This window comes from Archocentrus centrarchus, chromosome 7 (assembly GCF_007364275.1).
Source record: "Archocentrus centrarchus isolate MPI-CPG fArcCen1 chromosome 7, fArcCen1, whole genome shotgun sequence".
In the NCBI taxonomy this organism is placed as follows: Eukaryota; Metazoa; Chordata; class Actinopteri; order Cichliformes; family Cichlidae; genus Archocentrus; species Archocentrus centrarchus.
The window spans coordinates 13525229-13539965 of NC_044352.1; the positions used below are offsets into that span (position 1 = coordinate 13525229).

A 14737-nucleotide genomic window follows, 5' to 3' on the forward strand; every position below is an offset into this window, starting at 1 on the left:
GTAAAATGCATTATCCTGTTAGTACTATTAATAACCACTATGTCACTCTCTAGTGCTGCTTGTAGTGAAAAAAAGCATAAATGATAAACACCATATTTACTTCCCTTCTTAAAGTTTTTCCATTACCCAGTCTTCATTGTAAACAATATGACATGACACTCCAGCCTACCATACCACGCTCCCAGAAGAACCTAATAACTATGGCTTTGCATATCCTACCTTATACTTCAGGACTTGTGACTTTATCATGAAATATAATGCTAATTTAAAGTTGCTGGCAGTTTAGTTCATGACTTTTCCCTTGGACCAGAGTTGATGTTTGGATATTGTGCACTGTGGCGATATCACTGGGCATGCAGATTGAGGCCAGGGTACTGAACTTGATATCCAGGTCCATTTCAGGGTCAAAGGAAACATCAGCAATGGGGATGGCATCAAGCTCAAAGTTGTGATCTGCGTCTCCCTCCTCAGCATATACATGAGGTTCATAATTACCCAGTTCCTTTCCTGGTTCCTGGAGAGTGGCCATCATTTTTGCTATTCGCTCATTTAGTAGATTCTCTAGAAAAGTTAGACTGTGTCCCCTCCATTTCTTAAAAATTAGAAACAGAACATTACATGAATCTGCTTGTTTGAAATAAGTTAACAGTAGGATTAAAATCCTAATAGGAATTGAGGCCAGACATCAAACTTTATAGTTGAACTTTGTAAAATTAAATAATAAAATTGTACAAAACTTTGCATTACCGCATGCTTAGATTTTCGCTGCAGATGTGTCATTCCCATTTCTGATGATACCCCCAGTGACTGGAAAAATCAAGCATTTAAATAGTTAATACTTCTGAAACTTGACAGTATTTAGTAAACAGTAAAATTCTCAACACCCATCTCTTTGAATCTGACAGATTTACTCAGTGATACAGTAATAACAATAAGTGATGCTCCATGTACTGCTTCATTCATAAAGTGAGAAAAACAAAGAAAGAAACAAAAAACAAACATGTCAAACCCTGACAGAATTTCCAAGTCCATTATACTGAAAAATGTTAAAGAGCAAGGCTGGCAGTGTACTTTTCTATGTTTAAAGCCTTACACAAATAAATACTTCATTTTCTTCAAATTAAATACTTTCATGAAAGAGCAGGGGACTGAAAAAAAAAACAAAAAAAAAACATTACACAAGCAGGAGTAAGTAGCATCTTTTAAGTACTACTTTCAGTTTAGTGTTATATTGAGTATGTGCCATGTCATAAAACTCAAATGATCTCAAACTGGTTTCTTGAACATAACAACAAGTTCACTGTACTCAAATGGCTTCTACAGCAGATCTCAATCCAACAGAGCACCTTCAGGATGTGGCAAAATGGAGAATTTGCATCATGGCTGTGCAACTGACAAATCTGCAGCAACTGTGTGATGCTATCATGTCAATATGGATCAAAATATCTGAGGGACGTTTCTAGCACCTTGTTGAATCAGTTCCATCTAGCATTAAGGCAACTCTGAAGGCCAAAGAAGGTCCAACCTGACACTAGCAAAGTGTAAAAAAAAAAGAAGAGTGTCGCAAAGAGTCTAAATAATAATCAAGCTTTGGAAAATTTCACATGAAAAGAGCTCATATTGCTTTACCCCATGCTTAGATTGTCCCCAGAGATGTCTCATTCCAGTATTTGATGATGCCCCCAGTGACTGGAAAAATTAAGCATGTAACTGGTTAACACTTTTAAAACGTGACAGAATTCAGTGAACAGCAAAATGTTATGACTCTGCAAAAAAACAAACAAAAAAAAAAAACACCCTGTTATTCAGATCTGACAGTTACTCAATAACAGTAAGTGCAATAATTATAATTATAATAATCTTTGTACCATGCGCATAAAGTTTCCACGAATAAATTCTGACATTGCGTCTTCTTTTTGCAACTCTGAGATTAGTGAGTTGGTTTGTGATCCTCCATGTACTGCTTCATTTATCAGCTGAAAAACAAAACAAAACAAACATTTCAAACCATGACACGTTTCACAGTTGAAATAATTTTAATAAGAGGCCATTTGTCAAAATTTATTATACTAAAAGAACAAGTCCAGCAGTTTATGCTGTCCTTTTGAGTTTTCAGTTAATCTTCTGAAAAGACCAAAGTCAGAAACAATAAAAACTGTGTTTTGAACCTTTCACAAATAAATACTTAATTTTCTTAAAATTAAACTGCTTCATGAAAGAGCAGAGGACTAAAGAAGAAAACCTTACACAAGTGGTTATAAGTAGTATCTATTCAGGTCTATTTTCAGTTGTTCAGTGTTCTATTGAGTATTAGGATTATCTGTGTGTAATCAATCCAAGTAAATGATGCTTTTAGCTGATAGGAAAACAACAGTAACAACCACTTGTTACTACCAGGGTATACTGGGTTATTGCACTACACCTCAGACTTGAAGCAGATGGGCTACAGCAGCAGAAGACCACACTGGGTGCCACTTCTGTCAGTTAAAAACAGGAAACTGAGGCAACAGGCTTACCAAAAATAAACTAGATAAGATTGGATATCTCAGTTTTTGCTATGAAATATAGATAATAGGATCAAAATGTGGCATAACCAATGTGAAAGCATGGGTCAGCCTTGTCCAGCATCCTCCCCTGCCACCTGATCCAACTCACCACCAGGTGGTAATCAATTTACTACTCGGCTCCTCTCTTAAGCGTCCAAAACATAAGACCGCAGATCTGATGATACAATTACAAAATTGATCAATGACCTGTGACCTAGGGTGTCCTGGTGTGCACTTATGAACATCCCTATGTTTGAACATGGTGTTCGTTATGGACAAATTGTGGTTTGCACAGAAGTCCAGTAACAGAACACCCTTGGCCTGGTTGGGGTCCCGGTAACCCTATCCCAGGCAGAGTAAACTGAGTAAACTTGATTTTCCTCTCATAGGGGTCGTCTGGATTGCTCTTCATATGGTCCCAGGACTAATTTTCCTTGGGAGATGCCACCAGGGGGCAAAAGCCCCCAAGCAACATATGCCCAGGGATCCCTGGGATACACAAACTCTTCCACCATGATAAGGTGGCGATTTGCAGATAATCATGTCAATATAGACCAAAATCTCTGAGAAATGTTTCCAGCATCTTGTTGAATCTATGCCATGTGGAAGGCACTAATGCAGTACTAAAGGCAAAAGGGGGTACGACCCAGTACTAGCAAGGTCTACTTAAGAAAGTGGCCGGGGAATTTAAATAATAATACAATTTAGGAAAGTTTCATATGAAAAGGGAACCTTATTACCTCATTCTTAGATTGTCCCTGAAGATATCTCATTTCCATGTTTGATCCCCTCAGTGACTGGAAAATCAATAGTTTAAATAGTTAATACTTGTGAGATTTGATGAATTTTATGAACAGCAAGTTGCCATGGCTCAGCAAAATAAACTGTTAACTTCTGCCTATTTAAATGTCACAGAGTTCCTCAATGATAATAACAAATACAACAATAAAAATCATAATTTCTGTACCATGCGCATAAAGTTTCCACGAATAGAAGGTTGTGCCATCGAGGTTTTCCTTTGATAGTCGAAGAATTCTGAGTTTGTTTGAGATCTGTTATTTGCTGAATCAATTGTCAGCTGAGAAAGAAAGCCCAAGAACAACAACGGAAAAGAAACATGTCAAACCATGACAGCTTTTCTTGCTTGAAATAATTTTAATCAGTCTCTGTTTGTCATCCATCATGCCCAAAAATTGTTAAAGAGCAAGCGTGGCAGTTAATGCTGCACTTTTCTATTTGTTAATCCCTTGAAAGGAACAAAATCAAAAATTTGTCTTTTCCTTTCCTAATTTCAAAACTTATTTGTGATTAAATTGTTCTTATTAAAAAGGGTAAAAACAATGTCTAAAACATGTCAGAAATAAGTACTTAATGTTGTTAAAGCTGACTTGGTGCAAGATTGAAATGGTAGTAGTAGTAGTATAAAAGTTGCACGGCACAGAAATATATATAAACACCATCGGTTGTTTGTTGTGTTTGAGATTTGTTGATATATCTAGAGTATCATGACTGATTTTATTTATCCAATGATTCTAGCAGATAAAATTACCCAATGCAAATTTTTATTTGCTACTTGTTGCTGTCCGAGGATTCCATTTTCAAATGTGCCATATTCCTCGAAATTGCCACATGCAGTTGAATATTTTGTGGCAGACTGCAATTCTTGACCACTCATAAGCATCTGGAAAAAAAATCAACCATTTGTCACAATGTATAATATACAAGTTTTCTTCACAAAATAGTTAATGCAATAATGTATATTTTGCAGCACTTACTGAATTCATTGTCACAGCTTTAACTTGAGATGTTTTTTGCATCTGGCTCTGGTTCTGCATCACAGTGGCCACCTTGATAAAAGTAATTTTGTTTTAAGTTTTTACAGCAAAAACTATAAATTATGTAATCTCAGTAATTAAAAGTGCTGCAGTTGGATAATTATATCTTAAGAGTCAAATGAAATGAAAATATGCCGTTTCAAATTTATAGTTTTCTGCAGTTTTTCAAAACATTAAAAAAAAAAAATGTTCTCACTGAATTGCATACTTGTGAAAACCAACAGACTTTTACAAATATCTGTATACAAATATTTTATCTGTATTTGTGATAAAGGTATTTACTGGGCAGTCTGTTCCTGGATTCTCAGTGTTAGACTTCATCAGTTGTTGTTCAGAAAAAAAATCACCATCGATTTCCAAGATCTCTTTCTTACAGGACATCAGGAGGGTCAAAAGTAGCAAACCTGGAGCAGAAAGACCATACGCACAAATGCATGCATACATGACATATTATGTGCTCACTGTGGTTATTATTTTTCTTGTTCTTGAAAATGTTTTCCAAAATCTTAGCAAGCAGAGGAAAAAAGGAAAAAAAAATATATATAAATAATTCTAAATGAAAAACTTCCATGACAAACTTGATATTATTTTCCAGAATAATTATTTTATTTTCAGTAAAGCACATTATTGGATTAAATTACTTCTTATCATTATTATAGACTTAGAACTTATTGTTTTTTATCTTTATGTTTTGATCATTTTTAAATAACAAGAACAAAAATTAAAAAGTTATCGTAATAATCATTGAAATATTTTGAACATGTGTCCTACCAGCAATCAGCAGCATGCCAAACAAAAAAATCCCCACTGCTCCCACTCCTAATGCGGCACCAGATTTTCGCATGTGACAGTTTGGGATGTTTGAGTGTAAGCAGCTACACACAGTAACTGACAGGTTGTGGACAGCTGTATTCCCTTGTTTGTCAGAAACTTCCAGCAACAACTTGTGGTGTTCAGAATTAACTGTATGGTCTTTAATCAGGTTGACTGAATAACCTGTGGGTCCAAAAAGGAATGCATATTCAGTTGTATTGCTAACAGTCATTGTGATACTGTGTAAAGTTGGCTTAGAGTTTTATTTAATACCAGTGACAATGATTTTTATGAGTTCTATGAGCTTGAGTATTTTCAGACTCTAAAAGAACTGCCATCTTACCTACGACAGGGTCAATCTTCCACTTGCCCTCAACATCTCCGAGGAGCTCAAAGGTGAAAGGGCCACCGTAGGGCTCATCATCTGCATCTAATGCTGTGATGTTGGCAAATGAGTGGTCATCAGATTGGCACATTTCAATTATGCTTAGGACTAGGGATGGAGCGTGATCATTCTCATCTCTGACATGAATGCTAAGGGTTGCAGTGCTTGTCATCTTTGGAATGCCTGGTGACAAAAAAGTGGTACAACTTTTTAGAAATGTGATGAGGAAATGTGGATGAATACTGTTCCAAATATGTAAATACTCATCTAATTCATACCATCATCAACAGCACATATTGTGACTACATAAATGTTGTCTTTAACAAATTCTGACTCTCGGTCCAAGACCTTTGATGTGGTTACGTTTCCAGTGTCAGGGTCCACTGTAATCCAACCAGCTGGATCGTGTCCTATCGTGTATCTGAAAAATATGTGTTGTGTCAGACATTTTCAAATCGTCTGCCTATGTAATAATGTAGAATGTTTTTGTCTTGCAAGACGGGCATGTAGTAGTACTGTATATTTAAGACTTACTTAAATTTGATATTCTTGTCAATATCAGGATCTTTAGCTGTGAATGTCTCCAGATATTTACCCACCCCAAAGTTCTCAGTCACCACAACTTCTTTTGAAGGCTTGTCAAAGACCGGCGGCTCATTGACATCCTCCACAGTAACAATCACTTGATGGCTGGATGCACCTGTTGCCAGTTCTGTTTCAGTCACACCGCTAACAGTGGTCCTAGTAGCAGTGGAACCAGATTTGGTAACTACTTTCCAAAGACCGGTGGTGCTGCGTCTTTCCACTTTGCATGAATAATAAGGAATCTCATTCTCTACAGTGATAGTTATGTTCTTCATTTTAGCATCTTCATAGTTTAGTGGCTGTAAAAAGACACAATGTTGTTTGGAAAATGCTCATTTGTGTTGTGGTTAATTTTTTAAAAAAGTGAGACTTTATGATAAAACTGTTGTTCAGACTATATAAGAGGCATCTAATTTTAGGAGAAACATGAATGAAGGTAAACATAGAGGTTAAAATGGTAAAATTTTCAATACAGGTGCAGTAAAAACAAATTTTGCTGTGGATCAAACATTTAGATTTTTTTAAACCACAACCTCTGCAAAACATAAATAAGTTTAAAACTTCAAATACTGTTTCTAAATTACTGATATCAACTAAGCAAAGCAGGGAGTTAACCCAAGTATCTAAGATGATCAGAAGTAAGTGGGTAATTTTTCTCCACTGGTTTTTGAAGATAAACAAGAGACTGTGGTGGTTAATTAAAAAAATGGGAGTTTTAAATATTTTCACCACACAGACTGTAGTTTTAAACTCTTTGATCGGGAGGTTTAGTCTGCTGTTGTCATACAGTAATCACAAAAATACCTTTTCCACATACACTAGTCCCTCGTTTGTCTCAGGATCGGTAGTTATTCTGAAGTTGTTGTCTGTATCTCCTTGGATTGTATATTTGGCTCTCCAGGCTGGGGTTCCTCTGGTGTCTTCGTCATTAACTTGTATACGTGAAACAAGAACATTAATCTGTCCTTCTTTCACTTTTTCTGGGCCCTAGGGTCAAAATAAAAGAGACTGTTGGATTATGGAAATGGCTACAATTGAGTTACTTAAGGTGACTGAAATAAGTAATTGCCCACTATTTGTTGTGTGATCACAGGAAGGTGATTATTTCCATCTTCTATATTGATTGTGATGGTGCAGGAGCTGGAGAGTGGTTTATTTCCATTGTCTTTGGCCTCCACTATAATGGTGTATTTCTGTGCTGTCTGATGGGAAAAGAAAACATTGCTCACTTTAAATATAAATTCATGTCAAACATATTGGATTTGGTTGCATTATTAACATTTGAGGAGCTTTATGCTCAAATGTTAAAATGTTAAGTTTTTATTTGAGAGTTTTGCCATGAAGCAATAATTTCTCTCACCTCATGGTCCAGACATCCTTTAAAAGAAATTGTTCCAATTCCTTGCTCATGGATCTGTTCTAAGTAGAACTCGAGATCTTTAGGCGTAGGTGTGACTGAAATTATTTTTAGGGAACATTTGTTATTTTTCTCACTTCTGTCTTTATCTGTTGCTTCAATGGTAACCACAGCAGTGCCTGTCAGTATCAGAATGAAAATAATGATTATGTTTAGTTTCACTGTCACAAAATTATAATTTCATCACAGGAGTATTATAAATGTAAATAACACAAGTGAGAAAGTTACCCTGTAATGTTGACTCTTTTATGCTGATATTGTACTTTTCAAGTTTAAATATTGGAGGGTTGTCGTTTGAATCCAAAATCTGTATATGAATCCCGAGCTGCGTGTCTATTTCATGATTTTGTCTGTCAAGTGCCTGAAACGTCAGCTGTAACGCAAAAGCAAGAACCGTGAACTAATCAACCTCACCACCATGTTTTACACACACCTTTAGGTTTCCAGAAGATATATTTTTTCTTTTTTAATATTTCATCTCACCTTAAGAGTAGAATATTCTTCACTGTCCACGGGACGGAGGACGGTTATCTCACCTGTATATTCATTGATTTCCAACACATTTTTGGGTTCCAAATCAACACCTTGACCACGTATCTTTAAAAGGACGAGGTCCTTCTCGATGTCTATCTGTATTGAACATAAGACACAGCAGCAGTAAATTTAGGATTTATCCTTCTGCATTTAGTAATGTGTTATCCTTAACGCATTCACTCACTTTGCCCAGTGGATATGGGAAAGATCCCTGATAGCCTTCATCAATAGTAAAGGAGTCAATGATCCAGTTTCTTTTTTGACGCAGCAAAAGTTGTGAAGATGATCTGTGGACTCCCGAACACTGCAAAATATCACACTGGAAAATGTTGTATTAAACGTTGGCTGTATTGTCATGAGCACTTACCACATTATTTACAGATTTTTAATCTTTAAATACTGGTTGTAACTTAATGTAATGATGACAGACATAATCTATATTTCCTGTACTCAAAATGAAATCTAAATAATCTAAGGTAGCGAGGCAGTTCTGAATGATTTCATTTATACACGGTTCTTTTAGTTCACATATGTGAAAAAAGTAATACGCACGTTAAATAAGTAGACTATCATATTGTTATGTTAGTGCTATTTACGTTGAAAACATATTTAAAAATAATCCCTCATGTTGAAATCTGAGGCAGAAGTAAGAAAAAATAAGCATTGTTTTGAATACTTCTACCTTACCAGAATCAAAAGAAGAATCGGATGTATTATCTCCATATTATATCCAAGAGAAGGCTTGTTTTTGTAGTTAGTTCATCACAGACTTCTCCTTGAATGCACTTGAGTGGAAATGCAGGTGACTGCCAATGTGGGTTTTGGCAGATATATACCTGTCAGTGGGAGGGATGTCTTGATAAATCGACATAATAGGTTGAGCCATGAAATAATCTAAATCTTTTTCTGAATCATAGCTGGGTGTGTACATATATTTCAAAAAAAAAAGCATATATTAAAACATAATAAAAAATAATTAGTCAAAATATAGTTGGATAGTGAGTGCCGTCTTTGGAACAATAGGTTGGAGTTTGAATCCAGGTCAGGGCATGCATCTAAGGGTCTCTAGGGTAGGCTGTCCCAGTAACAGGGTAGCATGAGGAGTAAGTTACTGGAAATGACATGCCAGTGAGAGGGGTTACATGAAGAGGATTTACTGGCTCGCATCTTTATCAAACAACTGCCTCCTAGTGCTAATGGCCATACCCACTAGATAACTGTAATGATAGCGATCCGTTACGATAGCTAACAGCTGAAATTGTCAGCAATGCGTGACAGGAACTTAGCCATGCACAGTACTAGCTTGTACCTTGGGACCTATGGATTCTTTGACACCAAAAGAAAAAAAGAAATAATCATGCATTCCATAGCCCATGGGGAGAAGTTGTTTTTAACCTGTTACTTTGGGTTTTAATTGATCTTTATCTCTTCATAGAAGGCAGGGGTAGAATAGGTGATGTACAAGGTGTTTGTGGTCCTTTATAATACAGTTGACTTTCTTTTGAAATTATTTGATTAAAATAGTTGGTTGATTTAATAATGCATTTAAAGCATCAATTAGGCCATCATTGGCACTCATTTAGCTATTCAGCTGAAGAAACAAAGCAGCAGGTTGCATAATTATCTAATATGAAATTACACTGGAGTTAGAAAAATATAACTGCCATGTTTTTGCCCAAAGGTTTTGTTACTTAGTTACCGTCCATGCCTTTTTTCTTGAGAAGTGATTTCATCACTGATGATTAATTGGAACAAATTATGTCTTCTTGCGACATGCTGCTGGAACCAAAGTACCATAGTTTGCCATGTACGATGTTTGCTGGAATATGTACAGTAAATTCCACTTCTTTTGTTGCATTTGGAAATACATCAAAAGAAGTGCCAACAAATAATTCGATCTTCTTTAAAACATTGGCAGTAATCAAAGCATTGTTGTCAGATTCATAAAAAAAAAAAAAAGAAACCCACATGTCAGTGATGTGGAAAAAGTATGACTATCGCACCATCATTTATATGAAATTAGAGTAGAACCTCCTTACAGAATGATGGGTGAAACTTATTTACTTTTAGTCCTACTGAAGTGTGTGGTCTCCCTGTGCATCTATAGAGTTCTCTAAGGCCTTCAAAAAAAAGTTTGGAAATTCCTTTGAGTCTGGTAGGGTAATTTTAATGGTTTCTTAGAATATTTTAAACAAGTTATTCTGCTTTATGGAAAATTGTGTATATGGGATATACATTTCCAGTGACTACCAATTTGTCTAGGATCAGCCACTTGCAAATTTCATGCAAAGTAAAGTTTGCAAGAACCTACTGTCACTGTAGATAACAGTAAAAACTGGTGTTTTACTGTTACTGTTAAGTGCAGATATCTGTAAGCATAACTTTGACCCACATGTGATGACTGCTAGAAAAAGCCATTGACAAAGATCTTCCTGCAACCTGGTGCTGGCCCCTGAGATTGAATCTCTTTTTTTTCCTTCCACCAAAAAACCACCCAAAACAAAAAAACAAACAAATAAAAAAAAACATCACTGGTAAAACACCATAAGATTTTGTCAACAGTGCTGGAACAATAATTTGGGAGTTTGAATACCAGCCAGGGCATTGCATCTAAGGGTCCGCAGGCTAGGCTATACCCCGTAACTTGGTACCATGGGGGTAAGTTACTGGATATTGTATGCCAGCAAAAGGGCAAACAATTAGTAGTTAAGTGTTCAAACATCCGCAAGCGGCAACTGCTACCATGATGAGGTACAACACAAATGCTACATCAGGTCAAGGGGGAGATATCATCATCCTGAGACTGGGTTTCAAGTTGAATGTGAAAGCAGCTGAAAGAGAAGATTATGGCTAAGCTGGACATCTGGGCCCTCCATGGCTGATAGCCAAGACTACATGAAATACCCTTTGAAAGTCTATTAGAAGTTGGGAATGCAGTACTACAGACAGCCCCTACTAGACTAGAGGCAGCATGGAGGGAAGTTAACCAGCTATCAGAGCTGCAGAAAGGTGTGATGAAGAAGATGCCTAAGATGTACAGCAAGCTGTCCATACCTGAGGCCTTAGAAACTGCCAAGTAAAGAGTCACAGTCTTGGCTAAACACTTAAAGAGGTATACCAGAGAGATAGAAGCCAGGAGAATAAACCAGATGTTCTCCACTAAACTATCCATGGTTTACTCTCAGTGGCAGGGCAACAATACAATAACAGCCCCCCCACCCCCCCTTCCATCAAGGCTGGAAACGGAGCAATACTGGAAGAGTATATGGGCAAACGATGTAACACATATCAACAAAGTTCAATGGCTAAGGGATCTAAGAGCAGACCACAGCAGCCTCCCTGAACAGGATCCAGTAACCATTACAGCGGCAGACATCCAAGAAATTCAATTCAATTCGATTTAGTTTTTTTTAAAAATATTGTGCCAAATCACAACAAAGAGTCTTTTTTAAGGCACATTATATTGTAAGATAAAGACCCTACAGTAATTACAGAGAAAATCCAACAGTCAAAAAAAAAACCCTATGAGCAAGCACTTGATGACAGTGGGGAGGAAAAACTCCCTTTTAACAGGAAGAAACCTCTGGTGGAACCAGGCTCAGGGAGGGGCAGATGACTGCTCCTCCCTGAGCCTGATGACTGCCCCTCCCTCACTCCCCCTCCGCCCCAACTGGTCTCTTGGTGCTGAGGGGGAGAGAGACAGGACAAAAGACACATTATGGAAGAGAGCAGAGCCATAGATTAATACTAACTCATGACTAAATGCGGAGTGGTGTATAAACAGAGTGAAAAGAAGTGAATGAAAAAGAAATATGCAGTGGGGGGGAACCCCCCCCCAGCAGCCTAGGTCAATGGCAGCATAATAAATGGATTGTTCAGGGTCACTTGATCCAGCCCTAACTGTAAGCTTTATCAAAAAGGTAAGTCTTAAACGTAATCTTAAAAATGGAGAAAGTGTCTGTCTCCCGAATCCAAACGAGTCAAATATGAAGAGCCGGACAGTTGTCTAGTAATTTATTACACCACAGTCTCAGAGAAGGAGTTATGCCTTTCACTGCCTGTGGGGAGAAGCTGTTTTTAACCTGTTATTTTGGGTTTTGGTCGATCTGTATCTCTACACAGAAGGCAGGGCTAGAATAGGTAATGTGCACAGTGTTTATAATACCATTGAATTTCTTTTTAAATGATTTAATTAAAATAGTTGGTTGATTTAATACAGTAATCCCTCATTTATCGCGGGTGTTACATTCCAGGACCACCCGCGATAAGTGAAAATCCGCGAAGTAGGGACGCTATATTTATTTAATACATTTAATACATATTTAATACATTTAATATAATATATTTAATATAATACATTTAATACATTATTTTAGTAGTTATACACTATTTTAAGTTTTTATAAACCCTCCCCACACACTTATACATTACTGTACAACACGTACTACGCATGTGAAGAACGAGTACCGCAAAAACCCGCGAAACAGTGAGTCCACGAAAAGCGAACCGCAAAGTAGCGAGGGATTACTGTAATGCATTTAAAGCTTCAGTTAGACAATCAGCATCACTCATTTAGCTACTGAGCTAAGCAGAACAAAACAGCAGCTGACATAATTATCTAATGTGAAAATACTTAATAATTACACCACTCCTGGCTGAAGTTTATTTCCAAAGGTTTTGTTACTTAGTGACTGTCCATATCGTTTTTTTCTTGAGAAGTGATTTCATCACTGATGATTAATTGGAATAAATTATGTTGTCTTTCAACATGCTGCTGGTGCCAAAGTGTGTAAAGACTTGAATAGTTTGCCATGTACGATGTTTGCTGGAACATGTACAGTAAATTCCACTTCTTTTGTTGCATTTGGAAATACTTCAAAAGAAGTGCCAACAAATAATTTGATCCTCTTTAAACATTGGCAGTAATCAAAGCGTTGTTGTTAGATTCATTAAAAAAAAAGAAACCCACAGGTCAGTGACATGGAAAAAGTACGACTATCACACCATCATTTAAATGAAATTAGAGTAGAACCTTCTTACAGAGTGATGGGTGAAACTTATTTACTGTGTGGTCTCCCTGTGCATCTATAGAGTTCTCTAAGGGCTTCAAAAAAAAAGTTTGGAAATTCCTTTGAGTCTGGTAGTGAAATATTAATGGTTTGTTAGAATATTTTAAACAAGTTATTCTGCTTTAAGGAAAATTATGTATATGGGGTATACATTTCCAGTGACTGCCATTTTGTCCAGGACCAGCCGTCTAGCTAAATGCAGCCCAAGAGCAGACTGTTTATCCAAAGGAAAGTTTCCAAGAACCTACAGTACTGTTCCAGAAGCTGTTGGTAACAGTAACAACTGGTGTTAAATGCATGCATCTCCAAGCAAAAGTTTGACCCACATGTCACGGTTGCTAGAAAAAGCCATTGAAAAAGAACTTTCAGCAACCTGGTGCTGCCACCTACTCAAATCATTTTTTTCCATCAAAAGAAAAAACATAACAAAACACTGGTAAGACACTATAAGAAATTCATTGATGAGGAATATAGTCTCCAGCTTCCTGGGGTCATTTTTCTTTAACTCTTGTGGTGCTTGCCTTTTCACATATTTTTTTAAAAAAGCCAACAGTTTATAATCTAAAGCAAAGCCTTTCCTAGCAGCACTGATAAAATGACTTCTTAGGAAATCAGATACAGTAAGAACTGTTATTGGACAACACCCTGCGTGGGAAGCTCATTGTTTAAAAAAACAAAAAATTTTTGGAAGGGCAGGCTTGCTTAGAGACTAGAGATTATGCGTTCTTGTATGTACTTGATTCAGAGATATAATACAGTAAAAAAAAAAAAAACACACTATGCACCTCAGCATCTGATGAACCACTCTGTGATTTTACATGGCCTACCACTTCATGGCTGAGTTACTGTTGTTCCTAATCACTTCCACTTTATTATAAGCCAAGCCAATTTTATTTATAAAGCACTTTAAAAACAGCAAGCACTGACCAAAGTTAATACCACTAACAGTTGACTGTGGAATATTTAGTAGTGAGTAACTTTCACAAATGTTTGTACAAGCAGTCTGCATGCCTAGGTGCTTGATTTAATACACCTGTAGCCATGGAAGTGACTGAAACACCTGAATTCAATGATTTGGATGGATGAGTGAATACTTTTGGCAATATAGTGTATTTGTAGAACAATAACAGAATATCATTCTCCTACAGCATGCTTAAAATTGTTTTGATTTAATGATTTATTGTTAATATTGGAAATATATTTTTCCTGGAATATGTATCATATCTTTACTAAGGATAACTAAGGGGTGGGACTAAAAAGACCAAAAGTATTTGGAAAAAAAATTAGCTCAAGGCCTCTAAATGAGGGCAAAATAGTTTTGCAGTAAGTAATAAGATGTCACCTGATGGGTTTTCTATTATGAAACGGGGCTGTAATGTTATCCTGACTTCTACATGTATTTTCATTAATTGAGGGAGGATATCCCCATCAGAGATGGGTCTTCTTGTTTTAGCTACAACATAGTGAAACAATCCTCTTATCAGTTCAACATTTCAAGAAACTTTAAAAAACTTGTATAACCTTTTGTTTCTTCTTTTCTTGTTGTTTTACTG

General features: G+C 36.6%; 1 pseudogene; it reads right to left on the reverse strand.

The window, feature by feature from the left end:
- On the reverse strand, positions 1–10769 carry LOC115783425 (cadherin-13-like; annotated as a pseudogene).
- Positions 10770–14737: the final 3968 nt, after the last annotated feature.